General features: G+C 34.5%; 1 protein-coding gene across 15 annotated transcripts in view; it reads left to right on the top strand.

The window, feature by feature from the left end:
- The window catches only part of PTPRD (protein tyrosine phosphatase receptor type D), a 1,303,784-nt gene that overhangs the window by 273,735 nt on the left and 1,014,060 nt on the right, over positions 1–15,989 (top strand). For all 15 annotated transcript variants that reach the window (XM_084505446.1, XM_084505445.1, XM_084505434.1 and 12 more), the window contains exon 3: positions 2,222–2,294. The gene's annotated coding sequence lies outside the window, so the exon portion shown is untranslated. The remainder of the gene's footprint in view (positions 1–2,221; positions 2,295–15,989) is intronic.

The raw sequence follows: 15,989 nt of genomic DNA, 5'->3' as shown, positions 1-15,989 counted from the left end.
TCATTCATATTCCTAAATATAATCATACTACAAATACATTGAAAGTCTTTGTCACTTTGTCACTTAGTGCTTTGCCCTTAAACTTTCTAGTAACAAACAAACAGGCAAACAAACAAAATGAAAGGAATTAAAAGAGAAAAAGAAAGGGAATAAAAGAAGAAAAAAAAATGCTATTAGAAAAGTAGCTACTTTTAACTCAGTTCATCCTATCCTGAAGAACATTTCAGAACTTCATTCCTCTTGGAAATACTTAATTTTTTACTAGTAAAATTAAAATTAATTGCAATGTTAGTAATTAACGGCCTAATTTCTGGTAACTGCAAATTTATAAATCAGAATTATTGAGAATTATGAACAATGTTGTTAGACGGTGATTCAATAAAATACACTTTGACAAAAAAAAAAAAAAAAAGTCTTCAGAGATAAAATGCAGATATTCTTACCTCAACATACTAAAAGCAAAATTGAATTTTTTTAATTTAAAATGAAAAATTATGTATATTTCAAAGTGTATAATGGAAATTAATGATTTGTTTAACAGAATTTTTATTTATTTTTTTTTATTTAATTGAATTTTGTAAATGAACCTGTTATTCCTGTGCAAAATAAAAATGGTATAAACATAAATTTATTATCAGGAACTTTTATATGAATAGATGCATGTTGCCAAGGTGATTTGTTGTTTTTTGTTTGTTTGTTTGTTTTATACCAAAACATTTTTACAATTATAATTCCAGGAAGGGAATATTTTTATTTAAGATATAGAAAAAAAAAAAAGTTTTAATTTTTCTTACTTTTAGATAAAATTAGTGTAACTAAGCATGGGTCTTGGATTTATATATATATATATATTATTTTCTTTTTTTCCAAATTATGGTTCACTAGGAAAAAAAAAAAAAGTAGCCAACTTTTAAGAAAAAATGCATAATAAATATGATTAATACACAAACGCACACAAAAATCTTTTAATTGTTAAATAAGAAAAAGAAAGAGAAATTAAATTTTAAGTGATAATTTTGAAGGAAATTACAATTATTCAATTGCCTGAGTATGTTATAGTTTTAACCTGCGGTTTGACATTCAAATGATTAGATCACATTTTGAAGTAATTATGTTACCTCTTTAATAACATTTAAAAGTTGCTAAAAGGTTTCAGATTTCAAGAAGATGAAACTGTTTCTGTTTATCTGGTGATACCGGATTGAAAAATCAATGAATTAATCAAGTTAGACTTAAGACTGTGAAGAAGGGGGACCTCAAATGTCAGTGTGGAGGCAACAGACACAAGGAGACCATACTGTCAGCTTTATTAAATCCTGGATCTTGTTATAGAAATTAATATATTTTTTTTTCTGCTTTCAAACTATCTTGTACTTCAAACCATCTTGAACATCATAGAATGTTTCAAAACCAGGTTAAATGAGACCCTGGCCAACTTGATCTAGTGGGTGACATCCCTGCCTATGGCAGGGGGTTTGGAACTAGATGGTCTTTAAAGTCCTTTCCAACCCTATGATTCCATGATTCTATGATTCTGTGATTCTATGATTCTACTTGCACAGAAAGATTGTATGATTCTGTCTGCATAGAATGTATGTAATGTAAAAGAGAAGCGGGGTGGGATGGGGGGTTGTAAGTTTTGTTTGACTTTCTCTTTGATTTGTTCCCTGACATAGAAATGTGATGTGCCTTGTGTAGATTTCTTAAAACCTGCAAATTATTTCTTTACTAGCCCTAGTACTTTTGATTCCAGTGACACAGTCATGAGAGCAAACACATAACACAGTATCTATAATATCTAGTTATTTTGTCTTTATTATTATCTTATTGCAATTCTATATACACGTCTAAAATCATAATCTAAAGAAAAAAATATATTTGAATTTAGATTTGTTTTGGTGTATTCTGAGGATACATGAGAGCAAGAAATTCTTGTTTGCTAGCAATTATTTTGGAGCAGTAGCTGGAAATACAACTCTTGCAGGCATCTCCAAGTTTCTACTTTCACCTCCTTACACTCTATATAGTGGAAAATAGACCTTATTATTGTCTTATCAAGATCACTTAACAAAAGAGGCTTTGCACTGTCAGAAGCTTCCCAGTCCATATTCCTTTTCAGTGTTCTTATATTTCAATTGGATCAATTGGTATCACTACAGATATGCAAATTATACTTTATATATATATATATATATATATATATTTATTTTTTTTTTCCCAGGGAAAACTTGAAGAGTCTTACACTTTTCATCCTCCAGTCATTGATTTTTCTGTGTGGACACTGTGGTGAGGTGGTAAGTTGATTTAGATATTTTTTTTATCAGTTAAAATGTCATTTCAGATTTAATTGGTAAAATACTATCCTTTTAGAGTTTACTGTGTCTGTGTAACAAAACTTGAGAATTGTCTTCCTTGTTTTCTTGGAAAACCCCAAAATTTTAAGGCTACAATTAACTTGTTGCGTAGGAACTCTGAGTTGTATCAGATTTAATCTATATTTACAATTTCACCTTTATATCATATAAACAGCACATGTTCAAATGTACTCAGTGCCTACTTTCCAGAAATCCTAAGCCTCTGTATGTCTGGAAATCGGGTGATAACTGTAATTATTTACACAGAGCTTGCATCCCTCAGCAATCTTTGATACTGACTTTTATCTTCATAGGTTTCACCCCACCCCATCCCCTACCCCTCACTACCACCACTATAGTATAACAACTGGATAAAGGCTTTTCTTTTCCTGAATACAAGAAAAACAAATAGATCTAAGAAGTGACTGTGTTCCCTGACTGAGTAAATGTTATGTTTATATATAAACATATATATGTATAAATATATGTTTATAAATATTTCATATTTATTAAAATTATTTTATTATGTTTATATAATTTATGAATTTATGAGCTCAGCTGATCTTGGCAACAAACTAATAACATGTACAACAGTCTAATTTATATAAATTTTTTAGGGGCAAGTGTGCTTTCTAAAAGAGATTTTTAAAATTTTTTTACTTTTAGACTCAGCAAAAATAACAGGAGCGATTGTGGTGGCCACGTTTCTATATGTTAGAACAATTCTGAGTAATGAGCAGCCCAGTAGTCACTGGACTAGTCATTGTTTAACTCACAATTCAGATAATCAAGACTGTTGTTTTCTGGTTTTATGTATTATAATTATTTTTTCCTGTTCTCCAGATGTTTAACCATCCTTAATATTTCATACTCATTTTATTTTGCTACAGACTCAGAGCTAATGTTACTACTGGAGCTTGAGTACTAAAAAAATACATATCTTGATCTTTCAGTGAGATGTCATATGGCTTTTGTTGAGACAAACACTTTTTTTTTTTTTTTTTTAACGTGTATATATCCATTCATTAATAAAACCAGAATAAGAGTTTTACAACTTCAGTTGTACATCCTTATTATGTGAAAACAAAAATTGGCATTATATGGAGTGCATCAGTTACAGAGCTAAGATGCTAAAATGTAGCATGAATTCTTATTCTTTACTTCTTTTATGTTCTCATTATTTTATGTTCTCATAATTTAAAAAAATAAACACACTAAATCATATGTGATATTAAAATATAAAGATCACCCAGTCCTGAGTATGTTATTGTGTTAGTCTTCTGAATGGCTTCTGATTGTGATACCGATTGAGATATAATGTCATCTACTACATTTTTATCTGAAAACAAAAGTGATTTCCCACAAGCAGTGTCTATTTATTTGAGTGATTATTAACAATAAAATTCCATTTAAATATTGAAAGATAAAATTGAAAGATTTTTTTCTTCCCTTGGAAAAATCAGTAGCAGATTAAAGTATGATATAATCATGCCATCTGGTCATCCTCTAATTTACTTAGATAAAATATAAATTACTTTAATTGAAAGTAATAGGATTATCCCCTCTTTACTCCTACTATGAAATTCTAAATAATTTCCATGCAGTAATGTATTTTGCCCAAATTAAAAAAGCATGTTCTTAAATCCTGTTCACATTCTTAAACTAAAATATAAACTTGGCCTTTTCAACAAGTGTTTATTTGATTAAATGTGAAGTTAAAATTATTATTTACATTTCACACTTATCCCTGTTATTTCACACTTATCCCCAAGAGACAGCTGCTATTTTCTTTTGAGACAGTAAATCTTGAATAAAGGTATTTTCTTATAATTTCCTGTCTCTTTATCATTCACAAGAAATTTATTTGAATTAATCAATTATAATAAAAAGAGAATGGGAAGAAAATACTAGAAATAAATAAATGCATGACTCCAACTTATACCAAAGTTTTTATTATTTTAGCTTTGTTTTATAATTCACTTTTATAATTCCTAATTTAATGTTAGATATACAGTGAAATACAATTTTCAATATCCATATATTGTCTATTTCAAATGTTATGGAAAAAATCATTCTGAATTAAGCAAACTTCATATCCTGCAGATCTCCTGCATGTGTAAACTTAAATGAACATAAATTTTAATGATAATTGAGGTACTTCTAAAGGGAGAAAATATATCGTCATGATTTAAAATAAATGTCTTGTAGTTTATTAAAAATTTGGAAAGTGTACATATAAGCAAATAAGATGCAATATTTTATCTTTGTTGATCATAGGGTTAAAGAATAATATTTGTAAGGTTATTTTGATAAAAATTATATTATGAGTAATAATACGTGAGTATTAAATTAATGTATTAAAATTCTAGCACTGGCAGTTTTATAGCATAGCAATCCAAAATTACAGCTTTAACCTCTATGCCATATTTCTGAAGCCAGTCTAGATTGGTTGAGTTTGAACATTAACTTGACAGCTATTTAGTTCTCTGAAATGTGTTGGTGGAGTGAGTTCAAATGCTGAAGATAAAGAACCAGATTACAAAACAATTATGTCTTATGACAATGATTCACATCTTGCACATTGACCCTTCACAGGGTCAATGCCCAGATGTCTGTAGAGTCAACTGTACCTCAAATTAAAAATAGGTCTTGTGGATCAAAATTGTACATTGTGGAAAAAAATAATCATCATTCCCCACACAGCTGGCAGTACTTTAATTGTGGTTAAAAAAATCCATTTCATTTAGCCTCTTATATCAGCACAAATGTCACTTTACCACTTAATTAAGTGGAGAAATTATGGAGAAAAAGAACTAAGGGGTAAGGGAAGATCAACTGACACCATCTACTTGGACTTGTGAAAAGCATTTGACACTGTCCTGCATGATATCCTTGCCTCTAGATTGGAGAGACATGGATTTGATGGATGGACCACTCAGTGGGTAAGGAACTTGCTGGATTCCTTTTGCACTGAAAGTGTTGCAGTCATCGGCTCCGTGTCCAGTAATAAGTGGTGTTCCTCAGGGGTCAGTACTGGGACTGGCTCTGTTTAAAGTCTATGTTGGTGACATGGAAAATGTGCATCCTCAGCAAATTTACCAATGATTTGTCTGTTTTTCATGCTTCTGTCATGAAGCTCTGCCTAAGGAAATAACACAATATAGAGTATTTATGTTATGTTTTTTGTTATATTTATAGGCAACATACATTATTTGATGTAAAATTTCTGATGTTTTCTCTAAATGACATAAAACTTGCTGCAATTTCTGCTAATTCAGAGGTGTATTTCAAAGAAACAGTGTGTATTACTACTTTTCCACTGACTTTTCCTTTGAATTATTTTGAGTACTTTTCCCTTTGAGTTATTGTAGGTGAATTTGTTCTACTCCCTCTCTTTCTTCACTTGCTTAAATATTTATCTGAGATAGTAATAATAATTATAAAATGTAAGTAAGCAGCTGATAGCATACATATTTTTGTTGCTGACAAATTCAATTAAAGACATTACTAGCTAAACCAATTAAATAACAGGTAGCTCAGAAAAGGTCAGATCTGAATTATTGTTTCCCATAATAATTTCCCAAGTCATTAAGTTCATAAAAATCTTTTGAAACTGAAGCTCATAAAAATAAATTATGCCTTGGTAGTTTGTGGGTATTCTAGAGTGTAAAGCTGTGTGACTCCCATGCATAATGTTCCTGCTAATATTGTCCAGGCTGAAACAAAACTATAAATAGTATCTAGGTATTTTCATTATAAATGACTATTTTCAGGACTAGATCTAGTATGGAAGGTTTCCCTAATCTCCCTGTCACTTCCCCCCCAAACATAACATTTTCCCTTCTGTTTTTATTTTGAACTCTTTTGGAGTGTTTATGAATGAAACAACAGCAGTCTTAATATACAATAACAAATAAAATCACTGAAATAAAGCCAGTAGCTTTTGAAACTCAGTAATTCAAAAGAGAGTCTAGAGAGTTCTATTTCCACAATTGTATTGTGAGTTCAAATTTTATCATTAAGAAAAATGCAAATGCTTGGGGGGAAGGGGGAGGTCTTGAGATTAAGATAGGATGAAACTGTAATTTAAACATTTAGTTACTCTTTGATCAAACCTATTAAAAGCAACTAACCTAAGCCTAAACTAACCAGCCACAGAATTCCACAACTATGTAAGTGGGAAATTTCATAGAATCATAGAATCATAGAATATCCTGAGTTGGAAGGGACCTTTAAGGATCATCAAGTCCAACTCTTGACACCGCACAGGTCTACCCAAAAGTTCAGACCATGTGCCTAAGTGCACAGTCCAATCTCTTCTTAAATTCAGACAGGCTCGGTGCAGTGACCACTTCCCTGGGGAGCCTGATCCAGTGTGCAACCACCCTCTCTGTGAAGAACCCCCTCCTGATGTCAAGCCTAAATTTCCCCTGCCTCAGCTTAACCCCGTTCCCGTGGGTCCTGTCACTGGTGTTAATGGAGAAAAGGTCTCCTGCCTCTCGACACCCCCTTACGAGGAAGTTGTAGACTGTGATGAGGTCTCCCCTCAGCCTCCTCTTCTCCAGGCTGAACAGGCCCAGTGACCTCAGCCGTTCTTCGTACGTCTTCCCCTCCAGGCCTTTCACCATCTTCGTAGCCCTCCTCTGGACACTCTCCAACAGTTTCATGTCCTTTTTATACTGTGGTGCCCAGACCTGCACACAGTACTCGAGGTGAGGCCGCACCAGCGCAGAGTAGAGCGGGACAATCACCTCCCTTGACCTACTAGCGATGCCGTGCTTGATGCACCCCAGGACACGGTTGGCCCTCCTGGCTGCCAGGTCACACTGCTGGCTCATATTCAACTTGCTGTCTACCACGACCCCCAGATCCCTCTCTTCTAGGCTGCTCTCCAGCATCTCATCGCCCAGTCTGTACGTGCAGCCAGGGTTTCCCCGTCCCAGGTGCAGGACCCGGCACTTGCTCTTATTGAACTTCATGCGGTTGGTGATCGCCCAGCTCTCCAACCTATCCAGATCCCTCTGCAAGGCCTTTCCACCCTCATTTGAGTCCACAACTCCTCCAAGTTTGGTGTCATCAGCAAACTTGCTCAAAATACCTTCTATTCCTACATCCAGATCGTTAATAAAAATATTGAAAAGTACCGGCCCTAAAATGGAGCCTTGAGGGACCCCACTGGTGACCGCCTGCCAGCCTGACGCAGCCCCATTTGCCATAACCCTTTGAGCCCTGCCTGTTAGCCAATTGCCAATTTAATGTAAACACTTTGTTGTTTTTTTTGTTTGTTTGTTTGTTTGTTTTAAAAAGTATTTTAATGCACAATGCTGATTCAGAGAGAGTAAAGCTTTTCTTCATGAAAATTAAGAAAATCATTTTCTTCTGAAGAAAAGCAAGCACAAGAAAAATAAATAGTGTAAACTAGGAGAAACAGATGCGCATTATAACAGATGCGCAGGGATTATAAGACAGAACGACTGGGAACCAGGTGGTCATTCCTCTGCAGTTAAAATGTCTTCCGTTATCTCACTGTCTTGCACATGGAGAAATTAAACATTTGTCTGTTAAAATATCTGAAGGAAAATTTATATCCACTGAAGCTTAAAAAAATTACTTCACATTATTTTTTTTCCCCCCAAGTCTTTTCTACAAGAAAAGAAAGAAAAAGAGAATGCTTTGTAACCACCAGGTGTTGACAAAACAATTTTCACCTCCCCTGCTTCCACACAAATGTGGAAATATCTGATGTATAATTACTCCAGAACAGTAATTAAGCTCACATTAACCAAAACAACTTCACAGTCCACAAATGCTCATTAAGGTGAAGAAAGGTGTAACTCTGCCTTTTTCAATTCAAGCTGTTTTAAAAGAGACATGGGATACTATTTTGCTTATCCTATGGGATAAGCACAGCTTCCTTTATAAAAGCTAAATTTTAGTAGAAGAAAAATGCTGCCTACTACATCTTTCATTATTCATATTTTGTTGTTGTTGTTGTTGTTTAACTGTAACATATTTGATGAATAGGTTTCTGAGAGGGACTAAAAGTTCCTGACACATTCAAAGTATGATATAATTAAACAATATATTTAATTTAATTGTATTTAATAAATCTCTCTGAGAGAGATCTCAGAACTTGATTTGGAATATGTGATATTCTTTCCTTCATGTTAATCTTTATTGGTGGGTAGATCTTCAAGGCTGAAAATATCAGTCACTGTTGTCACAGACACTTATGATTTTTGTCTGACATTACGTTCATTAATATAGGTATGTTTTTTTTGAATTACATTATTGAATGTATTTAAAGGTTAAGTAAACAGTAGAGTGTTAAAACATATGAGTTTATTTGGTATATACAAGTTTATTAGTTGAAGTAGATCCTTTTGAAGATTGATTTTACTTAAACTGATAAGCAAATTTATTTTTTCTTCCTGAAATTTGTTCAATACAACTTTAAAGAAAACTTCATCTGGTTTCAGTGGAAATGGATGGTGACATCTGTCAATAAAGTATTAAATAAATATTTTCTCCAGTCCTCAATGTGGAAAAAAAATGTGGTTGATATGAATGTAATTTATTACAACACAAAAATTAAAGAATAACTAATGATAGTTATTATATATGTTGACATTTTCAAGGAAAAGAGACTTGAAATCATTAACTAGCAAAGAAATAAATATAAGTGGTAAAGACTAAAAGTGACTAAGACTAAGTATCGTTCTTATATATGTTGGTGACCACAGTTTGAAATTGCCTTTCAGCTTTAAATAAAGGAATAAATAAATTGAAAGCAAGAAAACTAATTAACAGTTATAAATCTTTATGCTACACACCTTCATACTGTCCAAGGAAACAGAACTTCGGGATTAAGTTTATAGTTATAGAAAATATTTAGATATTTAGAGTGACAGTGATTAAAACTATTGCTTTTCTGGGTTCCTTGAACTAATTTTTTTGCCAGGGTTAAGATCTGAGTACCTGGATTATTTACACATTTCTCAGCATCTAGCAATACACCAGCAACTCATTAAGAATGATAGTTTCATTAAGAATGATGTTAGTTTCAGCTAATCTGCATAGGTTGGGAGACAGTGAACAAATGTCAAGTATGCATTTGCAGAACTACTGTCACCTTCAAAGGAAATATAGCTACTGGTGAAAAGGAAAAAGGTATGAAAATGGTGCTTTTATTTGTTTAAAACAGAAACATCCTTGTAAGAGTGTTGCATATGATTAGTTCAGGCAGATGTTGTACCTCATAAATGTAGCTGAGTGCTCTAAAATTCAGAAATAACCCAGGGACTTCACCATTGATAGAATTAACTGTGCCTCAAATACAAAGAGATAGCTACTAAAATGGATGTTTTTCAGTATGAACCATGCATTTGTAGAGGAATACAATGAATGATGAAGTTCTTAGAATATCTTTTAGCTTGCTAGTGAGCATGTTCATGAACTGATGCATCCTTCAGTGTTTTACAAATTAAGTTGTAACATGCTAGAATTGTTTCAAGACAGAAATAATGCTAGAACAACCACAAAGAAATTAGTTACACTGCCACGAGATAATTCATTGACACAAAATGGAGACAAGGAATTTCAAGTCTTTCTAGATGAACTGAGATTGTAAGGATGTGAATTATGTGCATCTTTCAAAATCTGTGATTTATTTTTCCTGCTAAGAACACACTGGAAATTTAAAACAATTGCATTAATATTGTATCTTCCTCTTAAGTGCCTATCCACTAACTGAAATGAAATAATTCATTTTGCTTCCTTTCTTAATTCACATTTCTGCAGATCTCTCTTTACATATAACAGTTTTTAATGTATGCAAGTGATCGTTGTGTTTTTCTACTGGTAAAATGCTTTGATACTGCTTTGAAAGTGTTTGAACAGTTTGTTAAGAGTGTTGTGCTGAGCTAGTGAAATCAATAGTCTTCACTGGTTGAAATTAGTGTTTGTACTGGTAATGTATTACTTTGATAGGAAAAAATCTGAGGGCAATGGAATTATTTTCTGTAGTTTGTAGTTTGTCGCTCATAGAGGAATATGTTGTTCACCACAGTCTTTCTTGGACCATTCTTTCTTTCGTGATTTTATCCTATGGGATTTTTTTAAGGAAAGCCTTGAAGAGGCCAAAGCTTGCTCTCTTGAAGTTCAGATTTGTTACCTTTATTTCTTCTCTGCTCCTTCCTCTCAGGATCCTGAACTCTGTCATCTGAAGGTCATTGCAGCCAGAACTGCCTTTGGCTATCATATCCCCCCCAAATCCTTTGTGAGTACAAGGTCCAGCAGAGCATTCTCCTCAATGATTTCTTATCACTTGGGTCAAGACATTGTTACTGATGCTTTCCAGGAAGCTTCTGGATTGTTTACGCTTTGTTGCGTTGTCTCTCCAGCATTGCAATAGCTGAAGTGCCCTGAAGTGCCTAGTAGGTCATAGAAACATGAAGCTCTTAGCTGTCTGTAGAAGACCTCATATACTTGTTCCTCCTGATCAGGTGGTCTAGAGTGGACACACACCATTATCTTACCCATAGTGATCTGTTCTTTATTTCTTACCTGTTTTGTTGATTATATTTTATATTTTATTTGTATGACTCCAGGCTCTTTGTTTTTCAACCCTGATCAGCCCTTGTAGGGCTGCTGGTAACTCCCTCACATATTGCTCCTAGTATAAATCTCTTTTTATCAGATCAGTAACCCTCCTGGCAGAGATACCTTTGCCGCAATAAGGAGGTGGATCCCATCTCTCTAAAGCAGATGTTGACCCTCAGACAGAGTCCCATGGTTAGAGAAACCAAAACCCATTTGCTGACACCAGCTATGCAAGCAGTTGCCAACATGTAGTATCACTACCCATCCTCTTAGAAAATTTCCCTTTACTAGGAGACTGAAGATTATAGCAGTCCAATGTCCCTGACTATCATGCTCAGAGCTCTGTAGTCACTTTTGATACCACTTCTGACAACATTATTGTTGTCCACATGGAAGAACATAAAGGGATCTTAGAGAATAAAACAAGATTAGGCAGTTTCTCCTCAAGAAAATTCCAGATCTGAGATCCCATCAAACATCTAAATTCCCTGGAAAACAGGTCAGTTAAGTGTCTCCACCCTCTACAGCAGGAAGCTACCAACTGCTATTCTCCTTAATGCTCCTCCTTAATGGGTCACATCAGTCTGTTCACATGCTTCACTTGAAACCACACCCAGCTCCTATTTAGCTTTCACAACTGTGAAGATTACTGAGTAAATTCACTGTGTGAAATATCTTGAGAAGACTTTTAGGTCTTTCATAGTCAATATCAGATAAGAGTTTTTGAAAGATTGATAATGATCACAACAGAATTTTCTAATAATTTAGGGAGAGAAACTGGGACACCTTACAAATTAAGATTAAAAATTAAGAAAAAAAAAAAAAAAAAAAAAAAAAAACTGCTCAAAAATAAATCTCTTTACCAGGAAGATCCCAAATGATAAGATGGCATGAGAGAAGCTAATATACAGGGAAGGGGGAAGAGAGAGGCAGATGTCATATTTGCATTAGTAGTGAAAAGAAATTGAATGATACTGACTCACGGAAAGCTGACTCCACAATCAGTAAGATTGTAAAATAGGTATGTTTATTCAGTGCTGGGCAGCACGGGGTAATTCCACCAAAGTCGTGCGCCTCTAACACGGCAACTTGCTTTGGTTACATGCAGTAAAGAGTTACATATGCATGAAGTTTCCCAATACACCTATACATATGCATAACCTGTCCCCACTTAGTATTAAAATTAGCTACAAGAAGTCATTTCCATAAATTCCTCTTGGCTGTGCTTGCGCGGTGCTTTGTGGTGGTGGGCGCTGAGGTTTGTGGGGATGAAGTAAGATGTCTTCATCAGGGTTGAACTTTTCACCTCATCTCTTTGCCATGCTCTCTGAGGCCTTGGTCACAACCTGGGCCATAAAGTTGTTTTGATCTGGATCTTGGGGTCTGAGGGGCTCCTGTTATCTTGAGGCCTTGCATGTTTGACATTCTTTATCTTTTCACTTTGTGAACTGTCCTCCTTATCTCAGACCCCTTGGTTAAAGTCTGAACCATGAGGTTGTTTTGATCTGGTTCTCGGGGTCCAAGAGGCTCCTGTTATCTGGAGGTCTAAGCGCAGCACAAGCATAGTACATTGCAAATGTAGCACATATTCATTCTTAATCAATCTCTTTCTAATTTCTAATTCCATGTTTCAATACTTTTGCATTTCTCAACATGTAAAGTTTCATGAACATTCCTAGTATCTTATTCCCTTCTGCTGCTTATCAGTGTTATAAATGAAGATACAAGTCAATCTGAATTTAGTAATATTCATAAAAGGCAAGTAAACAACGTTGGGTGTGCGGGAAGTCTACGCTCTACCAACACGCACACACGAACATCAAACTTTCTAAATATACAGAACATTACTTTTACATATTAAACCCAAGTATGCCTATACATGTGTACAATCAGAAAAGGTGTAAATTGAAACAGAAACATGGCAAAATTTTCCGAATTCTGGCAAGTGTTTAACAAACCACCCTTTAAGTCTATTACTATTAATGTCCATGACTGAGGGAGCATAGTTGGAGATGGTAATCCTGGTTGAAGTGATCCCATATCTTCCATGACTTCATTAATTTTTCTCAGATCATATAACAGTCTCCATTTTCCATTCTTTTTCTTGATTACAAACACCAGAGAGTTCCAGGGCTAGTCATGGGAACAATATGTCTTGCTTTAAGTTGTTAAGCAAGTCAGCCTTCGGGCCTTATGTATCCTATTCTTCCCGGATCGAAGGGAAACATTTCCATCCCCTTTTAGGCCCCCAATAGGGCCTGGGTCAAAAGGAACATTCGGGTCACCAGGGGGCATAACAGCCAGCAATGGCAGTAGTGGCAGGGGAGACAATGGTGTAGCAGAAGGATCGGGAGACGACCCCGCAGCTCCCTCACTGTCTGGCAAACCACATGTTTCTGACTGTGGTCCCACACAGCTCTTTAAGGCCTCAGAGACTGCTCACCAGGTGCTGAGCAATCCCACTGCCACCTTGTTGTTTTTAGTTGCAGAGTCCCACACCTTGACCTCAATTTGGTCCCATATTGAAGGATCATAAACTGATTGTTAATAAAGAGAATAAGCTGTAAGGTTACCAGAACAGTCTTTGTTTCTAAGGACATTTCTAAGGTCCCCATAACGCGCAATTGCTTAGCAGTGCGGGGCAGTTGTGTGTGCTGGTCTGCTCTCAGATTGAGCTTCTTTCCAGCTCCACTGTGCCATTTCCAGCAACTTTCTATATGAACTTCTGTGAGTGGTTTGCTGAGTTTGGCTGAACCTGTCTTCATGAGACAATCAATGTGCCTGTTCCTGTCCTGGTCTCTGTTCTGCTAGCCTGTCCCTATTCATTCCTTTTTTGTACTTCTTTATTGATGACATAACTTCATTGTATCATGTTGCCTTTTCATCTTGAGGACAGGCGCCCCTCTTTCACCTTTCGCCCCACAGCAGTCCTTTTCAAAACAACTTTTCATTGGTCAAACAACTTTACCCGGCAACAGCAAACAGCCAGCAACTTCCATGCCTTAACGGCTGGAGAAAAAGCAGTCCAAGATGGCATGGAGTCTCCTGACTCACCCTTCTTTGTTCCCTCTAAACTCCTTACATTCTTGATGGCCTCATGGTTAAGAGTGTGATGTTATCTCCAACCATGGGACTTGTCGACCCCTATGGCCACACTCCCACATCTCCCCCTTCTTTATTAATATCAACCATCTTCTTAACATGAATTATTACTATATATATCACAAATCTTCCCATAGAGTCCCCTTCACTTCTGCAACTTTTAATTGTTACATCCTAAGAACCATCTCCATTGTGGCATCTGGACAAATCCATTCATCTGAATGGGTTTATTGTGATATAAAACTGATTAAATAGGATGCCAAAGGAGAATGAAGTCAGAAAAAATATATATATATTGTATTGATATTTACCTAATGTCATGCCATTAAAGTTACCAATAAACACCATTAAGAAAAGGTAGACTTTTTAGTAGCTGACTAGTTGAGCTTTTATGTATGCTTTAGCTAATATATAAAAATCTAACTAATGTATAAAAATCAAGATAATAATCAATATCAAACTCAAAGTTCCCCGTAAGAAGACTATTTTATTTTATTTGTTTTATAATGAAAATTTGTAAGGAAAATGCCTCAAAATCCTTCTGATTAAAAGTATCCAGTGTAATATAAATATGACTCTGTATAACTGGAGAAAAATATTTGTTTTACAAAACCAAATTCAAAGTTGTCATTTTGTCCAATTAGTTTCATTATTAATGTTTTCAGATACTAGACAAGAAAATAGTAAGGTCCTGAATGACCCTCATCATTCACAGACCATGAATTGTCTCTGGAAGTAGAGGATACTAGAGACAATTGTTTATTGAGAATTAAAAGTGACAGCAGGAGGACAGTTGATGTCAATAAGTCAACTATGCCAAGTTAGTTGTCTTCAGCATACTGTGAAATTATTCCTTTGAATTACACAGTGATGCAGACTATGCATATTACTATCAAGAATGAGCAGAAGGCATTGATTAAATTTCTCTTGGCTAATCTGCATTTTAAAAAATGGATTATGATGCTACTATGGTTCTAAATACCATCCTACTTCTTTACTGAATCTTATTTTTGCACATCTCTTTAACAGTTACCATGATTTCATTTCATATGCACAAAAACTGATAACAACTAATTTCTTTTTTTCATGTAATTAGGAGAGGAGACATAAAAGAGGAAGCAAAAATTATCAAACATTAGGGATGGTAAGAACTAATGGATCTGCAGTTTCATAAATCCAGGAGCACTCACTTCAGAACATGTACCAACAATTTTTATAGCTCAAGTATAGAGATGCAGCTTGCATTATAGAAGATGGAGTTCTTCATATTAACATTCCAAAATTTTGATTGGTAAAGATTATTTGATGCCTATAACTATTCTGTCTGAAATGGCTGCAGGTTTTGTTGACACTATAATAAAAGATAAGGGAGATATTTTTTCTTCTTCTCCAACTCCCTAAACATCTTGATGCTATGTACCAGCTAGTGTCATAGCCTTCTGCAACATTAGTTTCTTATAAAATAAAATAAAATAAAATAAAATAAAATAAAATAAAATAAAATAAAATAAAATAAAATAAAATAAAATAAAATAAAATAAACAATACATTTGGGCAAAAGCTTACCTTGAGAAACACCATGTTGCTGCAAGCACAGTGAAACATAGTGTTGCAGCAAGCAAGGCTAAGAAGTAGCTGTATTAAAACAACTAAAAACTTATTCTGAACTTTTTATTCTTATGTTTTAATTTCCTACAGGAAAGGAAGATATCTGAATGAGAGAACACGTGTTCCGTTCTGTGCAGGATAAAAAACGTAGTTGTTCCTCTTGTATCTCCAATCAGACTAGGTTCTCACACAAATCAGTTTTACAGTATAAATAGGAATCAGAGAAAACTCATATATCACCAGTCTTTGTATATCACTTACAATTGTAATTATATTTGTAAATATTTGAGCTGCAGTAAAATTAATAGATAAAATAGATAAAAG

Source organism: Aythya ferina (genome assembly GCF_964211825.1).
Source record: "Aythya ferina genome assembly, chromosome: Z".
NCBI lineage: Eukaryota > Metazoa > Chordata > Aves > Anseriformes > Anatidae > Aythya > Aythya ferina.
The sequence above is the reverse complement of the archived record's forward strand: the minus strand, read 5'-3'. Positions and strand labels throughout refer to the sequence as shown.